Consider the following 13,255-nt stretch of genomic DNA (forward strand, 5'->3'; position numbering starts at 1 on the left):
CATCTGTGGATGATGGATACTCAGTGCAATCACAGACCTCTCAACCAAAAAAAAAAAAAAATCTGTACAAAAAGAATGTAAAGTGAGAGATGCCTGAAGTATCTATCGCTGTTCCCTGATTATTGGACAACAGGATTCAGCCCTGTCCTTGTGGATGTTCCCTGACATTTGATAGGATTTTTTTTAGGCCCAGGCAGTTGCTGCCATTACCAGTATTACATAGTCCATTTTCCTTTCTGCCTTCTGATTGTCTCTATTATTTTGATAGATGTGCATGATGTAAACCAAGCAACTTGGTTGGGAGAAGCTGAGCGTATGCTCTTTTTGGCATCTGGCTCTGAAGAGGCCAGTTGACTTTTCTAGTTTGGAAGAGACACTAGCAAGTACCTGAGGGTGGCCCAAATTTCTTTATTTCTGGTAGTGATCAAACTCTGATCAATATTAGGACTGCTGAGTGCATCGCAAGCACTTCTGCTTTTCTGGCAAGGACATCAAATGCCTAGATCATCCTGATGAAAAAGTATATTCATTAACTTTCCACATGAGAATAGGAGTTGTCATTTCTTGTTTTCCTGCTGTCTTCCGTCTTATGTTTCATAGGCTCTGTGGCCTCAGACATCGCATGGCTCCAGAAATGACAGAGGAGACCACCTCACCAAGCTACCTTTCTCTTACTAACTGTCTTGAATATAGAAGATGATGAAGCATTGTTATTAATTCCTATTCTAATGTGAGAAGGATTTAAACTAATGCATTTTCTATTTTATTTTGAAACTTGGTCTTACAAACGTACAAAAGAAATTTAGCCTGTGTTTTGCAGATCGTGGAATATTGCAGCATGGGGAAGGAAAGGGCAGGAAGATTTAAGTTGAAATGCCATGCCAATGACATAAAATCACTTAGGTAATATTATTATGTACTTTCTAAAGCAAAAAAAAAATAGTTCTGTGGTTCTCCTGCAGATAGAGAAGTTTCAGTAGGATTAAAAAAAGAAAAATAGCTGAAAGTTAGTTTACAAGACAAACCAGTATATTGCTAATCTTTCAAGCCTTTCTGGTTACCCAGCATTTAAGCATTATTGGTGCTGTGGCCCTTACGAGGGAAGATTAATGTGTATCAGATTTTTCACAATCACAGTCCTGTTTATCTATTAAATCATTCTTCACTAAGTAAACTAAAAATAAGCAACAAGAAACTTCAAATCTCATGTTGTTTTCCAGCATAAAAAATATCTTTGCTTCTCTCTGTGGTCATAGTAACCATTTTTCTCTGTTTTCTTCCTGGCTTTCTTCAATTTTCCATTCTGGCAAAATGCATATCTCTGTATTGATAATCACCTGAAACCTACTTAGTTCTTGGGGCATCTTCTTGCTTGCTCTAACACAGTTCTTGCGGTTTTCATCTGACCCAGTATACTGGACAATGTTTTCAGTGGCTTCTCACTAGAAAACTCACTTCGGCTGAATGAGAGGACAAAACGTAGCTCAGCCTTATTAAGCAGCAAATAGCTTTTGGCAACTATATAAGTAAATCAAGTTTATGTAAAAGCCCTAATAATTTTCCATGTGACCTGTTACATTAATTTTTGTTTGGTTATATTTACGCTATCAAAATGTATTTTGGTGACTCACTCTTGAGATCTGTAAAAGAAATTTTAATGTTGTCTTATCATAAGTGGTAATGTCATAATTGGTTAGGGGCTTGACTGAGTTTGAGGGAGATCTACAATATGATTTTTTTTTCTTGTGGTAAATAGATTTCTGAATGTTCTTTTTCTGATTGTCAAAATAGATTAACACTGGTACTGTACATATAAGAAGAATGGAGATAAGGTGGGTTTTTTTTTTTCTTTTTTTCTGTAGAACCACCTTCAGGTTCTGCAGCATTTACAGGTAATGTCTTAGTGAATTCTGAAAATTATTATTTGTAGAGAAATTAAGTATAACTGCAAATAAGGACACTGAAATACTGAGTAATTGGGTGACAAACCATCTGATGAAATTCAATGGAAGTAAATGTTAAGTGGTGTATATGGGAGTTGTGAAAAAATCCTAGATTTACAAATAAAATAGGGGTCTCTAACTTGACTTTTGCAATTCAAGAATGAGGTCTGAAAGGTGTGCTAAGGTAGTTACTATTAGCTCAGTGTTCAGGGGCAACTGAAGGGAAAGAAAGAAAAATAAAAAAAAAAAAGTGTGTGAGGAATTATTAGGAAAGGAACCAAGACCATAAAACAAAACTTTTTCTGTTATGGCAGGACACCAGAGGCTCATACATATAAAATGGTTTGTGAAGGGCTGATCCCCTAATCACCAAAATGGCACAGTAGGGCTGAAAAAGATTGAGTCAGATTACAAAAATTATGTAATTTATAGAAGCACTTCCATATGAGGAACAGATAAAGACACTGAGATAGAAATGTCCACAAGTGGCACATTTGGTTGCATTTCAGCAACATTCCTCCTTATTTCTACTGCACTTCTTAAATTAACTCTCGTGCTTAATTTAGGCAAATTGTAAGACAGCCTCAAGGCACTGAAGCTTTGAATATATGTCTCCTATTAGTTGAGAATCTACTGATTAGGGGGTGGGGGGAAGGAGGGAAGAAAAACAGTAAAAGAATGGAGTTCCTAATAACAGAAAGCATTTGCTTAAAACTGCTGAAGCTGAAACCTTATCTGGTTATAACACAGCAGTTATCTCTCCATCAGAAACTAGCTCAATAGATTGTATTATTCTGACAAAGATTTGTAACTGGTAGACTGCAGATAATTCTGCTAAAATAGTGTAGTTTGTTTTGCTTTCATAATATGTTTTCTCTTTAGATGCTTTTTTATGTTGTCTTAATGGCTTGATTGGAAAAACACAGTAGGAAGAAAACAAAGACTGTACACGCCTCCCCGTGATATGCAAGCTTGTAAACTGTATTAATAGAGTGATGCTTAGTACTTAATGTGTGATTACACCTAATTAAACTTCTCTGATAATTTTTTTGTGGTGCCCTAATCCTTTAGTTACCCTATCCCATGTAAGGTCCACTATCTAAAACAGAATAGGAAACATGAAATGTTTGTAACAGAAAACCAGCGCAAAACTTCCTTCAAGGAAATATCAAAAGGAAATGATATAAAATAGTATTAACAGGCATGTTGAACTCTGTGGCTAGAGGCATTTTGTTTGCTCAGATGCTTTTTTTTATCAGAGGCACAAGATTCATCTAGATGAGATTTCATGCTGATGAGCTGTATCTGAGCACAGATGTAAAATAGAAGTTTTAAGTGGATTCTATGTTTTATTGAGTATGTTGGGTGAGAGACTTATCTTGTTTCTGACAGTACACAGAGCTGGAATGTTGGCTTATAAAGGCTTCTACAAATAGATGTCTTCTAGCTAAACAAAATCAGAGCAAAGTGTGTGGAGATGAAGTTAAAAATCATAGAATCATAGAATCGTAAGGGTTGGAAAGGACCTTAAGATCATCTAGTTCCAACCCCCCTGCCATGGGCAGGGACACCTTGCCCTAAACCATGTGGCTCAAGGCTCTGTCCAACCTGGCCTTGAACACCGCCAGGGATGGAGCATCCACAACCTCCCTGGGCAACCCATTCCAGTGCGTCACCACCCTCACTGTAAAGAACTTCTTCCTTATATCTAATCTAAACTTCCTCTGTTTAAGTTTGAACCCATTACCCCTTGTCCTACCACTACAGTCCCTAAGGAAGAGTCCCTCCCCAGCATCCTTGTAGACCCCCTTCAGATACTGGAAGGCTGCTATGAGGTCACCACGCAGCCTTCTCTTCTCCAGGCTGAACAGCCCCAACTTTCTCAGCCTGTCTTCATATGGGAGGTGCTCCAGCCCTCTTATCATCCTCGTGGCCCTCCTCTGGACTCGCTCCAACAGCTCCATGTCCTTTTTATGTTGAGGACACCAGAACTGTACGCAGTACTCCAAGTGGGGTCTCACAAGAGCAGAGTAGAGGGGCAGGATCACCTCCTTCGACCTGCTGGCCACGCTTCTTTTGATGCAGCCCAGGATACGGTTGGCTTTCTGGGCTGCAAGCGCACACTGCCGGCTCATGTTAAGCTTCTCGTCAACCAACACCCCCAAGTCCTTTTCTGCAGGGCTGCTCTGAATCTCTTCTCTGCCCAGCCTGTAGCAGTGCCTGGGGTTGCCCCGACCCAGATGTAGGACCTTGCACTTGCCTTGGTTAAACTTCATAAGGTTGGCATCGGCCCACCTCACAAGCGTGTCAAGGTCCCTCTGGATGGCATCCCTTCCCTCCAGCGTATCAACCGAACCACACAGCTTGGTGTCGTCGGCAAACTTGCTGAGGGCGCACTCAATCCCACTGTCCATGTCACCAACAAAGATGTTGAACAGGACCAGTCCCAACACCGATCCCTGAGGGACACCACTCGTTACAGGTTTCCAACTGGACATCGAGCCATTTACCACAACTCTTTGCGTGCGGCCATCGAGCCAGTTTTTTATCCACCGAGTGGTCCATCTATCAAATTGATGTCTCTCCAATTTAGAGACAAGGATGTCATGTGGGACAGTGTCGAATGCTTTGCACAAGTCCAGGTAGATGACATCAACTGCTCTGCCGCTGTCCATCAGTTCCGTGGCTCCATCATAGAAGGCCACCAAATTGGTCAGGCAGGATTTCCCCTTAGTGAAGCCATGTTGGCTGTCACCAATCACCTCGTTGTTTTTCATGTGCCTTAGCATGTTTTCCAGGAGAAACTGTTCCAAGATTTTGCCAGGCACAGAGGTGAGGCTGACTGGTCTGTAGTTCCCCGGGTCTTCCACCTTCCCCTTCTTGAAAATGGGGGTTATATTACCCTTCTTCCAGTCATCGGGAACTTCACCTGACTGCCAGGATTTTTCGAATATGATGGACAGTGGCTTAGCAACTTCATTCGCCAGCTCCTTCAGGACCCGTGGATGGATTTCATCAGGTCCCATGGACTTGTGCACGTTCAGGTTCTTAAGATGGTCTCGAACCTGATCCTCTCCTACAGTGGGCCTAAGGTCTTCGTTCTCACAGGCCCTGCATTTGCTTTCCAAGACTTGGGTTGTGTGGTCAGAGCATTTGCTGGTGAAGACTGAGGCAAAGAAGTCATTAAGAACCTCAGCCTTCTCCAAATCCATGGTAGCCAGTTCTCCTGATAGCTTCTGGAGAGGGCCTACATTGTCCCTAGCCTGTCTTTTATTTGCTACATATCTATAGAATCCTTTCCTGTTATCTTTTACATCCCTTGCCAAACTTAATTCTAGCTGGGCCTTAGCTTTCCTAACCTGGTCCCTAGCTTCTCGGGCAATGTTCCTGTATTCTTCCCAGGCCGCCTGTCCTCGCTTCCACCTTCTATAAGCTTCTTTTTTCCCTCTAAGTTTCCTCAGCAGCTCCTTGTCCATCCATGGAGGTCTCCTGGCCCTCCTGCTGCACTTTCTTCTAGTCGGGATGCAACACTCTTGAGCACGTAGCAGGTGATCCTTGAATACCAACCAGCAGTCTTGGGCCCCCCTGCCCTCTAGGACTGTATCCCATGAAACCTTACTAAGGAGGTTCCTGAAGAGGCCAAAGTCTGCTTTCTTGAAGTCCAGGGCAGTGAGCTTGCTGCACGCTCTTCTCACCGTCCTGAGGATCTCAAACTCAACCATCTCGTGATCACTAGAGCCAAGGCTGCCCTGGAGCGTTACATTTCCAACCAGTCCCTCCCTGTTGGTGAGCACAAGGTCCAGCATGGCACCTCTCCTCGTCGGCTCCTCTACTGCTTGAAAGAGGAAGTTGTCTTCCACACAATCGAGGAACCTCCTGGATTGCTTGTGCCGGGCCGTACCGTCCCTCCAACAGATGTCAGGATGGTTGAAGTCCCCCATGAGGACCAGGGCCTGCGAGCGTGAGGCTGCTCCTATCTGTCTGTAGAGCGCTTCATCCACAGAGTCCTCTTGATCAGGCGGCCTGTAACAGATCCCCACCGTAATGTCCCCTGTTGCTGTTTTCCCTTTGATCCTGACCCACAAACACTCTGTTACCTCATCACCCGTCCCCAGACAGAGTTCCATACTCTCTAGCCTATCACTGACATAGATAGCAACGCCCCCTCCCCGTCTGCCTGGCCTGTCTTTTCTAAACAGCCTGTAACCTTCCATTCCAACATTCCAGTCATAGGAGCCATCCCACCATGTTTCTGTGATACCAATGACATCATATTCCCGTAGCCTTGCACACATCTCTAATTCCTCTTGCTTGTTCCCCATACTACGGGCGTTTGTATAGAGGCACCTTAGCCGAGCTCCAAATGAAGCCGACTCAATGGCTGGGGCAGCTGGAACATCTCTACATCGCTCCAAGCACTTATTACAGGTGCTGGCAACTGACCAGGAATGTTGGGATGGATCAATGCTCCCCTCCCCCAACACATCTAGTTTAAAGCTTTCCTGACCAGCCTGGCAAGCCTCCTACCAAAACAGCTCTTCCCCTTCTTTGTCAGACCAGCTCCACCAGCCTCCAGTAGATCTGGCCTCCCAAATGGAGCCCCATGTTCTAAATAGCCAAACCCCTGACTATGGCACCAGCTTTCTAACCATTTATTAACCTGCCAGACACGCCTAGCTTTTTTAAGGTCCTCCCCTTTGCCCTGGAGAATCGATGAAAAAACTATCTGAGCTCCAGAGCCCCTAACCACCTCTCCCAGGGCTCTGTAGTCCTTCTTAATGTCCTCCAGGCAACTGCTGTCTATATCTCTAGCACCCACATGGACCACTACAAGGGGGTAATAGTCAGCAGGACTTACTAGAGCAGGCAGCCTCTCAGCAACATCCCTGATCCGAGCCCCCGGCAGGCAACACACCTCCCTTGAGACTGGATCAGGCCGGCAGATGGGTGCCTCTGTGCCTTTCAAAGTAGAGTCCCCTACTACTATGACCCTCCGCTTCTTCCTGGAGGCACCAGTAGCGATCCTCTTTACTGGTGCATCAGCAGGGTGCTCATTAGGTGTGGTGGGTGCTTTCTCATTAGCCTCCTGCAGAACCGCGAAGCGGTTCTGGGTGGGGACATCAGATTTAGGAGGAAGCCCCTTGTCGTTAATTGTCCTCTTCCTCCTTTTTTTGTTCGTTTTTCTCGTGACTAATTCCCAGCTTCCTGGGTTGCTGCCCTCCTTCTTTCCTATACGAGCAATGCTGGACGTTTGCAGCCCCTGCGCAGTTTGAGCCTGGAGCAAGCAGCCCAGCTTCCTCTCAGCTTCCCTGGCATCTTTTAGCTCTCCAACAGCCTCCCGCAGCTCAGCCACCTGCTGCAGGAGGACCTCCACCAGAGCGCACCGAGTGCAGCCCTGTCCATCGTGCACCCCCGCCTCACGAGACCAGTCGAGGCACTTTCTACACTCCGAGGTCTGCACCGCAGCCTCCCCTCTCATCGGCTCTGTCTGGGTGCCTACGCTGGCCACCGCCGGGGCAGAGCTCCCACAGCGGGCCCTGCTCCTAAGGCGAGTGCTCACCATCCCGCTCGCTGCCCGCTCGCCCTGCCTGCGCGAACTGCCGTGCCACGCCCTGACTGCCCGCCCTGTTCGCCGCGCTCCTGGTCGCTCGCGCTCCCTGGGATGGGTTTTACCCACTGAGGGCTGGTGCCGTCACTCCTGGCGCCGCCCCCTGTGAGTCAGCTGCTCGCGTCAGCTGAGCTGCCGGCTCCTGGGCAAGTCCTGTCGAGGACTTGAGGCTCCCTCGGTCTCTCTTGCCGCTCCGAACTGAGGCTCCGGGACGCTGTGCTTCCCCCCGCTCCGGTGTTAAAGGCGTCCTCTCTGGAGATACTCACCTCGGCTTGCCTTAGCCCTAGCCACCGAATCCCTAGTGCCAAGAACTGAACATTTATCTTGACCTATGTTTATGTTACCAAATCATGCAGACCAATAAAATGCATCTATCTTCTTGGCCACCTGGGCACAAGCTGGCTCGTAGTCAGCCAGGTGTCAACCAACACCCCAAGGTCCTTTTCCTGGGCAGTTTTCCAGCCTTCCCCAGGCCTGTAGCATTGCATGGGATTGTTGTGATCCAAGTGCAGGACCGGACACTTTGCCTTGTTGAACATTATAGCACTGGCCACAGCCCATCAATCCAGCCTGTCCAGATCCCTCTGCAGAGCCTTCCTATCCTCCAGCAGATCAACACTCCCACCCAACTTGGTGTCATCTGCAAACTTACTGAGGGTGCACTCCATCCCCTCATGCAGACCATTGATAAAGATGTTAAACAGAACTGGCCCCAGTACTGAGCCCTGGGGAACATGACTTGTGACCAGCTGCCGACTATTTAACTCCATTCACCACTACTTTTTGGGCCCAAACATCCAGTCTGTTTTTACCCAGCAAAGAGTACACCTGTAGGAGAATGCTGTGGGAAACAGTGTCAAAAGCTTTACTGAATTCCAGGTAAACAACATCCACAGCCTTTCCTTCATCCACTAAGCAGGTCACATTGTCATAGGAGACCAGGTCAGTCATCATCCTGCATGCATTCCACTTTGGAGACCACTAGTCTGGGCTATTGAAATGATTTACTGGTTCTGGGAGCATCACACCAGTAGGTAATGAAAAACAGCTCTGTTTTTTAGGTAGCTCAGTACTAATCATTCCATAAATAATACAATTCTTAAGAGGCACTTTGAGTTCTCCCACACTTTTGGTTTACATAAGTTTGGTTTCGAGTCAAGTTGGTATTTTACTTCTACGCCGGATAAAGTTTACTGAAAATCACCCAGCATTCAAAATTTCATGTGAGGTGTTTATAAAATTGTAAAAAACACAGGAATGTTACTTGAACACATTATCCTAATGAAAATGCTCTTGACAATAGGTTATTAAAAGGATCCAGAAAAAAAATTGGAGGAGATCTATTCCACATCCAAAAATACTGTATAGCAACAGTTTCAAGTGAGGAAGCAGATACGTTAACATGCCAAAAGGAATTCTTCCCCTAAAGTCTCTTTCTGTAACACAAGCACACAGGAGGAAAAAAGCTTTCCTGAGAGGTTCCTTGTTTGGATTGTTGGGGTTTTTTTTTTCCTGAGATAAAAAGCCTTTTTGTGTTAATTAGCATTAATAACCACCATATTTTATCTGGTTGTTTATTTTGTGTGAGCCATAGTTTACAGAGCTATTTATCTTTATGGCCTTTACGTAAGGAAACTAAGAAGTGCTGCCGCAGGGTGAGGAGAAGACAGACATGAGTGCAGGGTGCAGGTGTTGTCTGAATGAAGTGGGTCCAAATTGGGTGCATATGAGATAGATATGGAGAGATTATATCAGAGACCTATGGTTGTAACAAAAGCCAATTATTTTTCCCATGGTGTGTGGAGACAACACGGATTATGTATTTGGTTGGGCAACAGTAGTATTATGTATTTGGATGCAAGATAAAGTAGTTTGTTAAACAGAATGTCTTGATATTACAATACACATGATGTAATTTTCTGTAGTCGAAGTCACTATTTGCTTGTCTGGGGTATCTTTGAGAACCCCATGGAAATGTTTCCTAGCATGCATCTATTTGGGCAAGAAAAACAATTCTTTTCTTGTTAAGCACTAATATAAAATTAAAGTTTAATGTTTCTCTTTCATTATTCCTGTGCTTTTGATATGTTCTTTTTCTAGATACCCCCATGATAAAATAGCTAGTATTTTGATTTAACTTACTGTAACTCTGGTTCTGTACCTTTCAATTATAATAGGAATTCAGAAATGATATGACTAAATTATTCATCAGAGAAATATATAAGGGAGAGAGAATGCCACTAAATTGTCAGAGTTCAGTAAAGGTGCAGTACTTGCCGAGTTTACTTTTTAAAATATTCTCTTACAAAAAATATACAAGGATTTCTGGAATTGTTCTGTCAGAAACGTTTGCATTCAATTTCACCTGCCTCATCTTTCTGACAAGATTAGGTGGAATGTTGAGACTGCAGAGGTAATGCATATATTTACTTTCACTATTTCTGCATAAACTGACATTTCTATTTTCTCTTATTATTTATCATGTGCTTTATTACTGTTGTTATACTCTATCAAAATAGCCTTGTATTTTAAAATTATGAATATTGTAACAGTTTCACTGTGTTGCTTCAGTAGCATGATGACACCAACCTCTCTATTAACAAATAGGTTGATCCCCTATAGAAATTTATATTGCTCAGTCCTTTCATTTTAAAGATCTTCTGCATCCTTACCAGTGAAGTGGTCTTAGTAGTTGAACATAATTTAAATTTAGTGAGAATTACCTAACATTTATCGAATGAAATTTGAGAATGAAGCTATGTATCTGAGGATACCTGATGAAGACAAGAGCTTACCATCCAGGTGTTTTAAAATTCTTGTCCCCCTTTGATAAAACAGAGTAGAACTATTCTTTATGTATTTGGAGCAAGGAATGTGTTCTATATTTTAATAAATATTTCTAGGGAATACTGCTATATAAAAAAGGCAGTGTGTAAAAATAAAGCTGAGTGTCATTTGGGACACTGAAGCTAACACTTTAGTTTTACAGAATATCTTGAGGCTGTAAAAGACAACAGTTACCCTCAGGCTGTTTTGAAGGAAAGATGCTTGAGTTTAAAATCAGGGAACTGTAAAGAAATGCTTTACATACAAAAGCCCCAAATGCCTCTAAGTACTGCTCAGAACTGTGAATATTTCTGTAGATGAGAAATCAAAGACATGGTTGTGTTTCAAAAACAAAAAATGGGTATTTGTGAAGTATTGTGCTCTAAGTGTAATTAAAGCTTTCACATGTACGATACGCTCACCGAGTTGACTTCTGAGACCCAGCAAAAGAAGTAAGCAAGAGTAGTGCACGCTTACTTAAAGGGAGATTATGAGTTTTCTGTAATTAAGTCTTTTCTGTGGACCTAACCATGGAAAGCACTTAGGACACACATTCTGACTGTTCAGCCAATACTTGATACACATCATGAAGCTTTAATCATAATGGCTCAGTTCCCTGCATTTGCCATTTTGCTTTAAGTAAAACAACTGAAATGCACTTCATGTATTTGGGTACCCAAGCCCTTTTACAATGTATTGTTATATTTAAACACATTATGTGAAGTAAGATATAGATTTTATGTAATATTTGTGTGTGTGTGCTTAGAATACTTTGTATTTCGATATTTTTTGCACAATTTTAGTACCCTAATCTCTTTAAAAAGAAACCCTATATTTGGGTAAAGAGTATTTTAGCAGAGACATAGTCTTGACAACAGCAAAAACTGACCTAATTATGTTGCAGTTAATCTAAACCCGTGACAGTCTCATAACAGTCAAACTGAAAAAATGAAAGGGGAAAAGAATTTTCCTCTGTGGTGGAAGTACAGAGTTTGCAAAAGATTTAAACAAATTCTTATCAAACCTCATTCAAATACTGGAATCTGTCTAAAGAACAGAGATTACTGATGAAAATTTTTCTATCGGTAGGCCAGTGAGAAATGTAATACCTCCCTACAAAAAGGTCATTATAATAAAAGGAGCCTAAAGGGATGAAGTCTGTTTATTCTGCTAGCCTGCAATTATTTCCATAGCAAAATGGTGTTCTTTTGTCAGTACTGTAAATGGGGATGGCCAGATGTTAACTTGCTAGTTATGACCTTCAATTGAGTATATTTAAATGAAGTCGTAGTGTGCCTCAGTTTTATCATTATTATTATTACAGGGTTTTTTTCCTAAGGGTTCAAAAATACATGAAATTCAAATTTACCAAAATCCAAAGAATGGGATAGAAAAGGAGCTGCCTGACAAAAAGTAGTTTTGTCTGTAAAGTGAGTTTCTGTGTAGAGAGTTGTATCGTGCTTATTCCAATAAAATATATGTGCTGTAGCCAACGCTTTTATGATATTTTCTTGTAGATATTTTGAAATTTGGGTGACAGACAAAAAATGCTTAGTTTCCTACTAAAAATATCTCTGCTTTTGGAGTTAGAAGTGAAAGCTGAAACAGCAGCTAGAGACTTAATGTACTGAATGATCTGTGACATTTAGGAAAGAATAGCTACAGTGGCTTGGAAATTGGCTTCATTTTTTAGACTTGATTGGTACGTATGGTTACAGCTCTGAAACCAAAAGTTCTAAGTGGATGAAGTGTCAAATACTGTGCTTAGATTCCTGGGTACAAATGTACTAGCTCTTGGAGTATTGCTGCAGTAGAATTGTTGGATTCCTGGTAGACCTGACCTTTAATCAGCAATTTGTAACTCTTAGCAGAATTAAAAAAAAAAAAAAAATCTTTGATCTCTTTTTAACATCTTCAAATTTCACAGATATTTCCAGGCCTGGAGAAAGAACTCCTACAGGACAGAAAAGACTTGCTTAGTAATTGCAAGAAAAAAAAACAAGGGCTTCTCCTTCCATAGAGTCAGAAGTGGTGGGTGTTGAAATGGGAATTCTGGGTGTATGTTTGTTCTGCACTGTGGCAGGGGAGTGAGACAGAGGGATGGTGCCAGGTTCTTTCTGGATCTCAATAAGAAAGGCCTGACAACAAATGGCTGAATAAAATATCTGCTTTAATAAGGCAGAATAAGAGGAGGAATATAGATAACAAATAAATCTTACTCACTTCAGATGCTGCGAACTGTGTAGCATTGGATCAATCCTTTGATGGATTTCTCAGCTCATGAGAAATTCCTGCTACACTTTTAGGTAAAGGAATAGTTTACTGGTGTGATCACCAGTACTGAGTGGGAGCTGCCTGCAGCCTCCTCTGTTGCAATGAGGTGGCTGAGTCTGTCCTTGGGCCAAGAGGTTTGTGCAGCATGACGCATACCTGAGGACCACGTTGGACATGGAGCACAGCACAGCCTACTGTGGGAACTGCAGGGGAACTGTGTTGTGGATCACTAACTCTGTGATGTATAACGGTCTCCTGGTCAGGATCACTACAACATTAGAAACACTAGAAATAGAACATTATGTGGTCCTTAATTTCTGAAGGGTATTGCCCAGTTCTTGCTCACAGATAATATTTATTGCATAGCCTCTTTCATCCACTAATTCCACCTACTCTTTCTTACCGAAAATACTATCTGAATGACTCTGCTGCCTGTGTAGGCTCTTCATCATTCTCCAGCACTAAAGTGGCAATTGTCTGTACAAGGGAAAGCAGTAGTCCAGAGATAACTATACTGTATGCATCATAGTCCTCAAAGTAGAATGTGTGGGAGATAATACAGCTCTTTGAAAGGGGCAATATGGTATTTTTAATTATTGAGATG

At 42.6% G+C, this 13,255-nt stretch overlaps 1 protein-coding gene across 17 annotated transcripts in view; it reads left to right on the forward strand.

Annotated features, from left to right (window-relative positions):
* GPHN (gephyrin) overlaps positions 1-13,255 on the forward strand; it is a 312,212-nt gene that overhangs the window by 146,935 nt on the left and 152,022 nt on the right. The window lies entirely within an intron of this gene.

Source organism: Strigops habroptila, chromosome 4, assembly GCF_004027225.2.
Source record: "Strigops habroptila isolate Jane chromosome 4, bStrHab1.2.pri, whole genome shotgun sequence".
Lineage (NCBI taxonomy): Eukaryota > Metazoa > Chordata > Aves > Psittaciformes > Psittacidae > Strigops > Strigops habroptila.